The sequence below is a fragment of the Cryptomeria japonica genome, chromosome 8 (assembly GCF_030272615.1).
Source record: "Cryptomeria japonica chromosome 8, Sugi_1.0, whole genome shotgun sequence".
Lineage (NCBI taxonomy): Eukaryota > Viridiplantae > Streptophyta > Pinopsida > Cupressales > Cupressaceae > Cryptomeria > Cryptomeria japonica.
In genome coordinates, this window is record NC_081412.1 from 17,791,781 (window position 1) to 17,804,065 (window position 12,285).

The following is a 12,285-nucleotide window of genomic DNA, read 5'->3' on the forward strand; positions in this document are numbered from 1 at the left end:
AGTTTTAGTCTCTCCCCTTAAGACTATCTCTCTCTCTCTCTCACTCTCTCTCTCTCTCTCTCTCTCTCTCTCTCTCTCTCTCTCTCTCTCTCTCTCTCTCTCTCTCTCTCTCTCTCTCTCTCTCTCTCTCTCTCTCTCCCCTTTTTTTCAAGTCTTATGTGATTAAAGAATTTTAGGATCTTTCTCTCTGTCTCCCTAATAACTTTTGTACTTAAATAATCTCTCCCCTTAAGACACATACTCTCTCTTTCTCTCTCCCTCCTTTTTTTCAAGTCTTATGTGATTAAAGAATTTTAGGATCTCTCTCTCTCTCTCTCTCTCTCTCTCTCTCTCTCTCTCTCTCTCTCTCTCTCTCTCTCTCTCTCTCTCTCTCTCTCTCTCTCTCTCTCTCCCCCCTTCTATTCAAGTATTCATAGTGATTAAATAATTTTAGGATCTATCCCCTTACTTAAGACTCTCTCTCTCTCTATCTATAGTCAAGCCTTAGGTGATTTAAAAGTTTATTTCTCTATCTCTCTCTCTCCCCTTTTATTCACTTGATTAAATAACTTTAGGATCTCTCTCTCTCTAATCACCTTAGTACTTAAATAATCTCTCCCCATAAGACTCTCTCTCTCTCTCTCACCTTTTATTCAAGTGTTACATTGTGATTAAAGAATTTTAAGATCTTTCTCTCTCTTTCTCTCCCTAATCACCTTAGTAAGTTTAAATAATCTCTCCCCTTAAGACTCTCTCTCTCTCTCTCTCTCACACACACACACACACACACACACTTTAGTCTTCTTAGGTGAACAATTAGTTTCTAGTCTCTCCCTTTTTATTCAAGTGTTACATTGAGATTAAAGAATTTTAAGATCTCTCTCTCTCTCTCTCTCTCTCTCTCTCTCCCCCCTTAATCACCTTAGTAAGTTTAAATAATCTCTCCCCTTAAGACTCTCTCTCTCTCTCTCTCTCTCTCTCTCTCTCCAAGTCTTACGTGATTAAAGAATTTAGGATCTTTCTCTCTTTGTCTCCCTAATAACCTTTGTACTTAAATAATCTCTCCAAGACACACACTCTCTCTTTCTCTCTCCCTCCTTTTTTTCAAGTCTTATGTGATTAAATAATTATAGGATCTTTCTCTCTCTCCCTAATCACCTTAGCTCTCTCTCTCTCTCTCTCTCTCTCTCTCTCTCTCTCTCTCTCTCTCTCTCTCTCTCTCTCTCTCTCTCCTTTTACTCTTCTTAACTTTGGCTATTAAAGACTTCTAGGATCTATTTATCTCTCTCCCCCCTCTTTTATTCAAGTCTTCATAATGATTAAAGAATTTTAGGATCTATCCCCTTACTTAAGACTAGATATATCTCTCTCTCTCTCTCTCTCTCTCTCTCTCTCTCTCTCTCTCTCTCCTTTTAGTCTTCTTAAAGTTTATTAAAAACTCTTTCTCTCATACTCTCTTTGTAGGTCAAGCACAAGATCAAGTAGAAGCTCAAGATACATAAGTTGGAGAAGGGTCAAGCCAAGGTCAAACAAGTATGGACATCTTCTCTCTATCTCTCCTTTTAGTCTTCTTAAGAGTAATTAAATATTTTTAGGACCTTTCTCTCTCTCTAGATCATTTTAGTCTTCATAGGTGATTAAATATGTTTAGTCTCTCTATCTCTTTCTCTCATACTCTCTTATACGTCAAGCGGAGGCTCAAGTAGTAGGAAGACAATATCCCATTATGTGAAAAGGAGATTGAATTTGGACGATAGTATATTGGAAGGCAATTGGGCAATAATGTGTAGAGCTCCTCGTTTTGACAGGATTGAAGATGGAGTTAGGAACCTGATCACTACATTTTAAAATGATCATACTCGTCCATCATCAAATAGTAGAGATGTCATTAAACATAGGATTGGGCCTAATGAATATGTTCTACATACAAAACATTGGTTGGACACCACACAACATAAATTGTACTTTTCATTTTGTGTAGTCACATAAATCTATCCATTCTAATTAAATGAATATTTGCTATTTATTTGATTAAAAATCCACTAGCCATCAGTTAATTAAATTAACACTTAATTAATTCATCTTCAAACATTCTCCTATTAATTAAATAAATTATTCAATTTATTTTAATTAATTCATTAAACCAAATTCACAATCAATTAAATGAATAAATCCTATTTATTCAATTTAATCCCCTTTCCTCTTTTAAATAAATTAAATAAAACATTTATTTAAATCATTAAATCCCCCCAACTTGCATTTTCCTAAAAATGCAACTTGCACTTATTTGTTGAAATAAATGAATTTTATTTTAATAAAAATCCTATTTTCCCTCACCCACCAAACCCACTTGCAATTCTAAACCCCTTCTAGTTTCTTCTAACGCCTTCCTAATTAGCCTAATCCATCCCCTAAATATTGTCACATTCCTAAGCAACTTGGAGTCACTTCTCAAAGACTCCAAAGTCTTTGAAAAGCATTTAAGGCTTGAAGTCTTCAAATGGCTAACCTCTAAAGTCTTCCAAACCATTAATGGCTCTTACATGACCATTTATGGTTAAATCCACTTGCACCCATGTTTAGAGACTTTTGACCCCTAACTCAACCTTCATCTTTACCCTTGGTTATTAATTAACCCTTACACAAGAGTTTACCCCTTGGGTAAAAGCTTTATCCAATGGATGACTCTAACTCAAACATAACCCTACCCCCCAAGTTAACCCTCAGGTCATGTCAAGCATTTAATGCTTCTTCTCTCTCTCCTCAACCCATCTCATGTTGACACTTGTCATCTTGGGGTTGGGTTGAAAGCCCTCACATGGATTGAATATCATTCAATCTTGACCCTTGTTGAGATTACTCAATCTCAACCATCCATTGCTCCATTTTTCCTATAAATAGAGCCCATTTCTTCATAATCCAGATCCTGAAAAACTTGCATGCATTTACATTATAGCCATTCTTAGAGAGCATTTTAATCATATTCACTCTTTTGTTTTAAAATCAACACTAGCTAATTAGATAATCTCTTGTTTTAGCTCTTGCTCACATTTGCATAACATTTTAGATTAATCATCTTTCATCTTGAACCTCCATAAGGCATCCATAGTGCAAAAAACTACTGAGAGCTACACTATTTTGGAACTTGGAGAGGAGAGGAACAAGGGAGGAGGAGCTACAAGCATGGTAGAAGACATTTGGAGATGTCTTCTTGCATTTATTTTCATAGTTAAATGCTTTACTCTGTTTTTAGTGTCTCTCTTGGTATGCCTGCTTAGATTAGTCTTTGGTTGATTAACACTAACATTTCTCTTGGTTTCTTGTGTTTCTTATGTGTTATACAACCACAGGTTTTTGTCTAACATACCCCATTTTGCAGAGCATCATTTGGTGAACCCAATGTGATTCGAAGAGCAACCTTTTTGAAATACTAACTTTTTTGACTGTTTTACTTGACACACAGGTCGCACTTCGACGCTTTTGTTCGCACTTTAGCGCTATCGCAAGTTGGTCTTTTAGCGCTATTATTTCTACAATAGCGCTATTGTCCCAGACTTAGCGATGTTGTCTATAGTATAGCACTATTGACCATTTAGTAGCGCTTTTGTTCCCGTTTTAGCACTTTTGGCTTTTTGTATTAAAAAATTCTTTTAGCACTTTTGTCCTTACTGTCATGCTTTTGTGTCAAGTAGTGCTTCTGTTCTGACACAAAGTAGTGCTATTGTAATAGAGCGTTGAAAAAAATGCCTTGTAACCAAAAAATTAATTTTTCTTAGGCTTATAGAGGCCCACCATGTATGCAGATTTTTCTGACTGTTTGTTTCTTGTGCAAGTTTTGAACTAACCCATTTTATTAATTTACTTTTCTTTTTGTAAAGTTAAAAATCATTTTGAAACACTTCATTTTGGTTCTTTAAAAACTCACAAACAAGCTTTGTTTTTCATGCAAGATAGGCAACTTGAACACTTCCTTTTTGGTGCTTAAAAATCAACTTTACAGACTTCATTTTGGTGCCTAAAACTAACAAAACAAGTTTTCATTTCCTTGCATCAACTCAAGTTAAAAATAACAATCCACACTTTGTTTGGGAAAATAAAAAGAACAATCAACTTATTTTGTTTTTCAAGGCGATTTACTTCAAGCAAGCGTGCTTTTCATTAAGTTGACCAGGATTTCATTTTTCCTAGTTTACTCAACATATTGTCTTTGAAGGATAAAAAGAACACCATGGCTGTTGGAGCAACATCTCCAAATAGTTAGATCACCATTGCAATGATAAGTTAAAAAGAACAAGTGCCTTTTGTGTTTGGCACACTTGTGCAAAAATTTTGTTGAGTGGTCCTACTTCTAACACACACTATCCTCTTCCTTGGCTTTCGTGGTCCTAGGTGCAAGAGAAAATTGTTAATAACACTCAAAGTTTATCTTTTTAAGAGAGGCCTACCAAGAGATACATCACTCTTGGGAATGACCTCGTGCGGTAAATCCTTTGAGCTGCTATAGAAATCAGGTGTGAGCGAAAGCTGTAGCCTTGGGTATAGTTGTTCCTACAGTGTAACTTGCCAAAAGGACAAATGGGCCCCACCACAAGTTACAAGGCTCTTAAGTGATTCACTGCATAATGAACTTTTGTCCAAAGACATCAAAAATTACTAAACACCTTTAAGTAGTAGCCCACTCGTTCTATTGATTTAGGATATTTGTGAGATGTTCAGTGCAAGAGCATAGAAGGTTTTGCTCCTAAGATACTCACCATACATATTTCCTTGAGTAGAAACATAGCTTTTTGAAAGGTTACTTGTAGCCTGATGAAAGTGGTGACTCCCCCATCATAGGGATCATCTATTTGTTATGCTCGTGCAAGAATTAGTATATCACATCCTTACCTACCACAGTGGGATTCATAAGGTATGTAGTACCAAAGTTGAAGAAATATCAAGATGTGGGTTGAAATTATCGCAACTAACCATTTGACCTTAGGGATAAAGAGTGTTTGAAGTGTCTTCATTTTGTGTCAAGAGTAGTGATAAACTGAGCTGACTTCAGGCTTTTTGGAAAAACATACTCAAAAACATTTGGAAGGAAAGGGTCATAAAAGTCCAAGGATTGGGTTGATCTAGACCCACACCTATTTGTGCCTTTTGAGGCAACATTCTTGTGTTTGTGTGCTTGCTTTGTTTTCTTGTCAAAGAAAAAAAATTAAAAATCCAATTCCAAAACAAGTACTCATCCAACACAAACATTTTTCAAAAACCAACAAAGATTCCAAAACAAAGTGCAACAACAAAAGTATCAAACTATATGACCATTCTTCACATCTTGAGAAAGAAGAATCTTCATCAACATATCAACTTGAAGAAAAGACAATTGAGCTCAAAGGCTTTTATCAAAAGGAGGAAATTCTTCTATCTTAATAGACAAATATTTGTCTCACATAGAACCTTCTTACATCACATGCGTCTATATCTTCAAGGAAAATCAAACGATTTTGATCAAGAGTCATTAAACCGTAGAGATTTTACTCAATATAGAGCTTTGAGTTATCATAAAAACAAGGGAGGAAAAATCAATCCTGCCTTCTTTATAGACATTTGCATCACATATAACTCAGCTAGGGAAGAACCACCAACCCCTGAACAAGAAGAGGAAGAGTTTGTTCCTTTTGTAACATAAAGTTTCTATTGAAGTTAACATTTCATCCATTATCACATTCACACATCATCAATCCATTACAACTCTCAAAACATCAAGAGGTTTTTGGTCCTAAGTTCTCTTTCAATATTGCTTAAATCAAACACAATACATGACTTTTTAGAGTGTCTCTACATCTAGGATAAACTCATCCTAAGAGGCATTTCTATGCAGGTTAAAACTAGTCTATGAGTGAATCCTCTCATTACTAGGTAGTTGAGTCTGTAACAAATCTCAAATATCTCTAAACCTTATCACATCAAACATTGTCAATCGAGCACAACAAGCAATTCAAGAAAGGACTTTGGTCACATCTACCACCAAACATTAATCTCTCATTTCATCAGCAACTCATCATCATTTTCACCAAACTTCAACAACAACTTGTAAACAAAATGGCTCAAACCAGATCAAGATCTAGACAAATGCAAATTAGGGAAGAAGAGGAGGAAAATATCAATGAATTCCAAGAAGCCCTTGGATGAAACCCAAATGATGAAAATCCAAGTACTCCTACTCCTACTCCTGTAGCAATAGAAAGGGCACAACACAACCCTCTCTTTAATCAGCTTTCTGATGAAATACTCAAGAGCAATGCTGATGCTCACTTTTAAAAACTTACTCAAGAGGGAGCCAAACTACCCTCTGATTTTTATATTGTACAACTCAGGCAAGCATCAGAACACCAAAGTTGTAATGAGGATGAAAGAGGTCGAGATCACATCAGATACAATCTTCATCAAGGAAATCCCCCACCACCTCCTCCAAATGACATTGACATGTTGCAGCCACAAGTCAAGAATCTCGCCCAACAACTTCATAGTGGTGTGAAAACTAACCAGTTTTCACTTAATGAAATTTGTCCCTATCCCTTTGATAGGAATCTACATATGCCACCTTTTCCACGAGGGTTTGAAACTCTTAAGTTCGAAAAGTATCAAGGAAAAGGAGACCCTCGTGATCATGTTAGAGAATTTCATTCAGCTTGCCTAGAAGTAGCATACGAGGACACATACCTAATGTGACTCTTTGCCCAAAGTTTGGGAGGAACAACCACATCATGGTTTTCCCGACTACCAGGTCGCATTAGGACATTCGAAGAACTAGTCCAAAAATTTCTGGCACATGACTCACACAACATTGAACGTGATATCACCATGGCTGATCTATGTAACAATAAGCAAAAACCAGGAGAGCTATTTTAGTTTTTCTGCAACAATGGCGTCAAATGTCTAGCAGATGTTCTCTTCAGTTACCTGAACAAGAACTAGTGGAAATATTTATTTCTAACTTAAACGAAGAAATAGAATTTCACTTAGACATGAAAGGCACGAAATCCTTCAATGACATGATCACCAAGGGTTTAAAATGTGAGCGGGCTCTCATCAAAAAAGGGCTTATCAAGATATACAATGAGCCCAAGGATGGCCCTCATCCGCGCTTCAATAATGATAAGCCTAATTTCTGGAACAAAAACAAAAATGTCGTCAATGATGGGGTTGTAGATGCAAGGACTATCAAAAGTGCACAACCTGTGGTCCGCTTTGTGGGACAAAACCCTCCACCCAAGAATAACACAGTTGCTCCCCCAAATCAAGGATGTAATGTACCTCAAGAGGAACCCAGACAACGCCAACAAAATTTTAAACCAAAATGAACATACACTCCCTTAGGAAAACCTATTGAAACGGTGTTACGTCAATTGGTTTCTCAAAATCTGGTGACCTTACCAAAGACATCAAATTACGAACCTCAGGTCAAACCTTCATGGTGGAGGGATACTGAACATTATGATTTCCATTAAGGGAAAGGGCATAAAACAAGCAATTGTCACATATTAAAAGATCTTATTCAAGATCTTATTGACCGAGGCAAGATTGAAATAGAAGGACACGACCCAAAAACAACAAACAATGATCATCTCATGTTTAAGAATCCACTTCCATCACAAGATTGAAGGGGTCCTTCCACTTTAGGGTGAAACATAGATACCACTGATTATACGCGAGCTGGCTATAACTACACTGTGAATCACCTCTATGATGCCAGTGAACAAATTGCAACTATTACCATCAAAAACACTAGCTCCACTTGCAATGTTGTTACATGTCGTGGGAAGATCACCATTAAAGAAGCTCCACAAGGCACCCCATCTATCCCAAAGCAGTATAACCTTGTGAAATAGTTAGATAAAATGCCCGCACTGATATCTATCTTAGATCTATTGCGCCTATCCCCATCTCATAAAACAATCTTGGATCAAGCTCTCCAAGAGGCGTCAGTCCCTGAAAATCTAAATGCAAATCAATTCCAAGCTATGGTTGGGAATCTAAGATCATCACCTTGTCTCGCTTTCTCTGAAAGTGACAATACATCCTTCTAGCAACCTCATAACACCTCACTCCACATTGAAGGGTTTATCAACCAACATAGGATCAAGCGAGTCTTGATCGACAATGGAGCAGGCCTGAATATCTATACACTACAATTGGTCATAGCATTGGGATATGCAATTGAATCAGTGGATCCCCGTAAAAAGATAACAATCAAAGCCTATGATGATGCAGAGTGTTCATCCAAAGGAGTAGTTGTGATACCAATCGGAGTGGGCCCAGTGGTGAAGCACATCATATGTCAAGTTCTGGACCTTCCTCTGCTATATAATTTTTTGTTAGGAAGACCTTGGATACACACCATGCATTCCGTTCCATCCACCTACCATTAGTGTATAAAGTTCCCTCATAACGGTGTAGAAATTACAATCCTGGGTGATGCAAATCCTTTTGTATATTGTCACAATATAAATCATCAACCAAAGATTACCGTTCCCAACAATAGAGAAGCTATCCCATCCACATCATATGTAAGTCCAGCCTCTCTTTCTAGTTCAAACACCACTATACCCACGCAAGAGAAGCTAAAAATGAAAATGGCAGAGGAAGGTCCTGGGGAGTACAATCTAAGCTAACTCTTTTGTGTTGGACAAATGCCTAATTCTCCTAGAACTCATGGTAAACCTCAAAAGTTACTACAAGCACCACTGGTCAAGCCAACATGCACTTTGACGCCTTTTATCCTTAGAAAGAGTCAAGAGGAAGAGACCAGAGATGAGGACTTAGCAAAATGGATCTATAAAGACCCTATCACCACGAACATCCCACAAGCTAAGCTTCCCACAGATCAATATGGAAAAGGCCTTCTCATTATGCAAAGAATGGGTTATGATGGTCAAAGTGCTTTGGGCACTTGCAAGAAAGGATGACATGAGCCGATACAACCAGAATTAAAGCCCAAAGATAACACAGGATTAGGCTTTCAAAAGGAGATCCTTCCTAAACTTAGATTAAAAGGGAAACCCAACAAACCTCTATATCAACCTACTACAACCATCAAGAGGTCACCTTTGATTATATCAGTAGCACTGCGCACCATAGCAACTGCCCCATTGAGACTAAAAATCCCAACAAAACCATCCATAGCACCAATCATCCCACTCATCAAACTAGCAATCCCATCAGCGGTAGCAACTACATCAATAGCACCAATCGCAGTAGCAACTGTATCATAACCCATAGCAGTATCGATAACACTGGCACTTCCAGCAGAAGAAGTAGATTCCAAAACACCGATACTCCTAATGTTGGATTCACTAATCCCAATAATTCTTCCTGCAACACCAATCATTTTGTCTATCTAGGTACATCAGTCGATCACCCCTGCAATGTTTAACTCAAAGGATATCCCAGTATGGTATAGCAATCGGTTACTAGAAAGCAACTCAGAGACCGAATCACATGAGTGGGAATTTGATTCAGTACATCTAAATACTTCAGATGAGGAAGATGCATCACCACCTCCACCTCACAAAGAAATCCCTGTTTATGGAGAAGCGTAGATTAAAACATATTGGGTTCCTGAACTGGATACATCTTCCACAAACCCTACGTCACATCCTACACCCAATTCTGACAGGGAGAGTACCATCAACAACCTTCACCATAATATCTTAACCCTCATTGACACATCTAATGAACTTAACCTAACCGATGAGGTAATGCCCATTATCCATCCTGAACTCATCGAATGGAACCAACCTAATCCCCCATACCTTGACCACTTCCAAAACGATGAGGCGATCATTGATTTTTTGGAACTATGGGATAACATACCAAGCAAGGATCACAAAGATGGATTCACCATTGAACTTAATAGCGCAACATACTTTGGGGCAGATGCCAAACCTTTCAGCTGCAAAAATATAACAATAAAACATGGATCTTCCAGTGAAAACCACACTGTGGCACCGTTTGATCCCACAAAAGTAAAAAGAAAGAGTGTATCCAATGGTGAAAACCTCTCTGAGGCACCTGAGGGTGAAAGGTTTGACATTCTCCCTTCTAGTACATAGTAGGAATGATCAATGATTCTTATTGAAGAGACAAAAGAATACAACGTGGGGACTCCTGAAACTCCTCACCACATACATCTGGCTTCTCTTTTAACTCCAGAGGAACAACCTAAGTTTGTCGAATTCTTCAAAAAGCGTCAGAGAAACTTCACATGGTCATATGCACATATGCCTGATCTCGATCCTGATTTAGTCATACATCACCTCACAGTAGCAGAAGGAGCTAAGCCTGTCAAGCAGAAACTTTGCAAAATGCATCCCCAGATTGTGGTACTAGTCAAAGCAGAACTTAAGAAACTCCTAGATGTTGGTTTCATTAGACCAATTGATTATGCAGATTGGATATCCAATATTGTGCCTGTCAGCAAACCAAATGGGGGCATCCATATCTATACTGACTTCTGAGATCTAAACAAGGCATGTCCTAAAGATGACTTCCCCCTACCAAACATCGACATAATTGTGGACCTAATAGCAAGACATGCCATGCTTTCTTTCATGGATGGTTTTTTTGGATACAACCAGATAAAGATTGCACCAAAGGATCAACATAAAACTCCCTTCACATGTCCCTAGGGAACATACTTCTAGAATGTAATGCCTTTCGGTCTAAAGAATGCAGGAGCGACCTATCAACGAGCAATGACCACCATCTTCCATGACATGATGCATACCATAATGGAAGATTATGTTGATGACTTACTGGAAAAATCACTCACAAGAGAAGGCCATCTGGACATATTAGAGCAAATCTTTGACAAACTGGAACAATATCATGTTCAAATCAACCCAAAGAAATGTGTCTTTGGAGTAACCTCAGGGAAGCTACTAGGATACATTGTCTCAAGCAAAGGCATTGAGATCGATCCTGCAAATCTCAAAGCAATCATGGACATGCCACCTCAAAGAACATCAGTCAGCTAAGGACACTACAAGGATGGCTACAATCCATCCAAAGATTCATTGCACAACTGGCAGATAAGTGTCACCCCTTTACACACCCGTTACACAAAAACATCCGCTTTCAATAGGATACCAGATGCTTAAATACTATCTCATGAATACACCATTGCTGATCCCACCGGATCCGAGTAAACCTCTATTACTCTATATCTTAGCAACTACTATAGCATTGGGAGCACTGCTAGCTCAACACAATGCAAAAGGGAAAGAGTGTGCTGTTTACTACATCTCTCGCACACTGGTCAGCTATGAACTCAATTACGCACCTATTGAGTGAGCTTGCCTAGCAGTAATCTTGGCAGCCACTAAACTAAGGCACTATTTGTTAGCACATAAAGTACAACTCATTGAAAAGATAGATCCGCTCAAGTAATTACTCAGCAAATCCACATTGACAGGCTGCTTGGCTAAATGGGTGATGATTTTGAGTAAATTTGACATTGAGTATGTGGACCATAAGGCTATCAAGGGTCAAGTTATTGCAGATTAGTTGGCCGATGCACCCCTCATAGGCGATCATCCTCTCATTTCCAATTTTCTAGATGAAGAGATATTCATGATCACAGAAGCACAACCATGAAAACTGTACTTTGATGGTTCATACACTAGGCATGGCTCAGGGGCAGGCATTCTATTTATCACACCTCAAGGTGACAACATCTTGAAGTCTTACAGGCTCACATTTCCATGCACGAACAACATAGCCGAATATGAGGCCTTGATCATAGGACTCAGACTAGCCATACAATGGAAACTAAAAGAGCTACAGATATATGGTGATTCCCAATTGGTCATCTGACAAGTAATAGATGAATATCAGACCAAGGATGATAAACTCATGCCGTACAAGATAATGGTGGATAGTTTAAAGGCATCATTTACTACTATCACCTTTGAGTAGATACCCAAAGATCAGAATCAAGTTGCTGATGCTATGGCTGACATTGCATCTCTCCTAGATCTTCCATAGAATTCCACATGCTACGAGTTCTTGGTAGAACAACTTTGGATTCCCGCTTGTGATATCCCCAAATCCGAGATGATATGTCACCTTATCAGTTCTGAATCCCCATGGTACGGTGAGTTCTACACCTACCTCTATGATTACACACTTCCTCCTAAACAATCGAATAACCAACGTAAAACCTTCATTCGCCAAACCGCTCGATATACCATTATTGTTGAAACCCTATACCGATGCAGTCTTGATGGTACTCTCCTTCGATGTCTGAAACAGGATGAG